General features: G+C 44.8%; 1 long non-coding RNA gene across 4 annotated transcripts in view; it reads left to right on the plus strand.

The window, feature by feature from the left end:
* LOC147469305 (uncharacterized) overlaps nt 1-2,258 on the plus strand; it is a 4,218-nt gene extending 1,960 nt beyond the window's left edge. For 2 of the 4 annotated variants that reach the window (XR_015192070.1, XR_015192071.1), the window contains exon 2: nt 1,565-2,258. This is a non-coding gene — a long non-coding RNA (uncharacterized LOC147469305). Of the gene's footprint in view, nt 1-1,546 lie in introns of all 4 variants that reach the window. The other 2 variants (XR_015192068.1, XR_015192069.1) reach the window with 1 other exon arrangement.
* The last annotated feature ends 202 nt before the right edge of the window (nt 2,259-2,460 follow it).

The raw sequence follows: 2,460 nt of genomic DNA on the forward strand, positions 1-2,460 counted from the left end.
GCTGTACGAAGCTGGACATTTACCAGCACTGGTCCGTGATGACCCAAACGGCTTTTACTAGACAAGCTGCGAGTGTGTTCGCTTTATTTACCAAAAGAGGTGGAAAATCTTGCCAACATGGGCGCGACCAAAACACACACAGATAATGATGGTAATACAGTAATGGTATATTTTAAGCATCGGTTGTCAGCGATGTTCATATATAGTCGAGATACTGCGCGCTTACACCCCTGGACCCCACAATCGGGGTCCCTTTTTTAAAGCACTTCATGCTTCGGGACATATTTCGTTTGCTAAATCTTAACCCAATTACCAACCTAACTTTGCCTACTTTTGAATTAAACCCTAGTCCAGGGGGGGGGGGCTTCGCCCCCTCCGGACGCCCCTAATTAGGGCACTTCGTGCATCATACCTTGTGCAAAATACCTCGAAAACCACCATCCTTGCCCTAATATTCAAACATGGCTTGGGATAAGCTGTGCCTGGAAACACCGAAAAATTACCTGCATGCGCTGTTATGTTCTTTCGATATATGGCGCAATATTCACCATTGTGTACAGTATAATTATAGTGCCCTCTATTGAGTGGTCGTGTCATTATTTTCCTAGTTTCCTATCCCGAGGAATATATGAAATGAAGACTCAGTTGCTGTCATCATGACGCAGTATGAGGGTTATTCGTGGTCGCAATATATTCATCTATATAACTAATTACGTATCATAAGTATCACGAAGTGCCCTGAATAGGGGAGGTCCACAGGGGGTCCACAGCCCCCTCTTGGCAAAGGCTGACTTCAAAACTAGGCAAAGTGAGGTAGATAATTGGGTCAAGATTTTGCATACGAAATATACCCCGAAGTAGGACGAGGTAGCACGAGGTAGCACGAAGTGCCTTAAGAAAGGGGGGTCCAGGAGGTGGAGAAGCCCCCCTGGCTAGGGCTAACTTCAAAACTAGGCAAAGTTAGGTGGGTAATTGGGTCAAGATTTTGCATACGAAATATGTCCGGAATTCATATTTTACCCCGCAATTTCCCTGATCTACTTCATGCCCTCCCCTACTATCGGGACCCAGATTGTGGGGCCAAGGGGTGTAATCGCGCATTATCTCCACTATATATAAATAGTAGAGATTGAGAGGAATCCATCGATACCACTTTTGTGGTATTTAGTAACGCGGCGTTATTCGGAAAATTTACCAACATAATCAAACAAGTTCCTAATTTTCAGTGAAAAATCATTCAGATGTCCAGGATGTCATGAAAGAATAATTTGACAAGAAGGCTTAAATAGGAGGATATAATCGGGAGAATTCGTGTTACTTTTGTTTCTTTCGAAAATCCATTGCTGTCAAAAGTAGTTTGGTACTTGTATAGTAAAAGAGAAAAAAAAAGGAGATGAATATTAAGCCATGAATTTAACTGTAGAAGAGAGCGTCTAGCTGGAACATATGGTGATAGTTGTAACATCAAATTCAGACAAGTTTTGTATAGATTATCCTAAGAAACTGCAACAGTGACATTTTGACTAATCTTGACTCAAAATTGCAGCAATTCTTAACTCTTCAGTCTGCAGAGTTGGCGCTTCTCTTGACTGAGTTCTGGTGTGTGTCGTGATGTCCCGAGACCATGCAGAGGTGAGAAGCACGATATCGTCTTGGCCAAGGGCTCGGCGACTATGAACCAATCATTATCGGATGAGTCCTCAGAAGCGGAAGAAAGTTTGGGAGGAGGTGGAGTTCCTCCTTACTAACGGACTTGCTGAAACGAGCGACAGCGAATGGGCACCACTTTGTTTGCTCGTCCCTAAGGCTGACGATTTCTATCCACTGCAGAACTTGGATGATGCCATCGACGACATCGGCAGGGTCAACTTCATGAAAATTGACTTACGGTCAGGTGGATCAGACTGAGAACGCCTTAAGAATATCCGCCTTCGTCACTCCAGACGGTCTCTACAAGGTCATGCCATTTGGGTTGAGGAACGTTCCAGAAACTTTCCGGAGGTTGATGTACTGTGTCATTCGAGACCTGGCGAGTGTTCAAGCATATCTGGACGACCTGGCCATAACGTCGGAATCGTGGGCTGAACAACTCAAGCGATTTCGAGCTTTGTTTTAACGACTCGCTGAAGATGAGATGACGATCAACCAGGCGAAGAACCGTGCCAAGGTCATCTTCCTCGGTCACGTGATTGGCAGAGGAATAGTTGCACCCGTTACAGACAAAATGGAAGCAATCCTGCAGTATCCAGTCCCGAATGATTACACCTCCTATAGTCTCCACACCGCTTCCTTGGAATGGCTGGCTACTATAGGAGGTTCTGTCCTGATTTTGCACGCGTGACTGTCCCTCTGAAAGACTTGATTAGGCCCAAGAAGCAGTTTACATAGACGTCAGTGTGTCAAGAATCATTTGAGAAAAACGAGCCATGCTTACACCATTTTCAGTTTTGACATCACCAG

The sequence above is a fragment of the Penaeus japonicus genome, unplaced genomic scaffold (genome assembly GCF_977035675.1).
Source record: "Penaeus japonicus unplaced genomic scaffold, GWHDUDI00000001_assembly GWHDUDI00000022, whole genome shotgun sequence".
Lineage (NCBI taxonomy): Eukaryota > Metazoa > Arthropoda > Malacostraca > Decapoda > Penaeidae > Penaeus > Penaeus japonicus.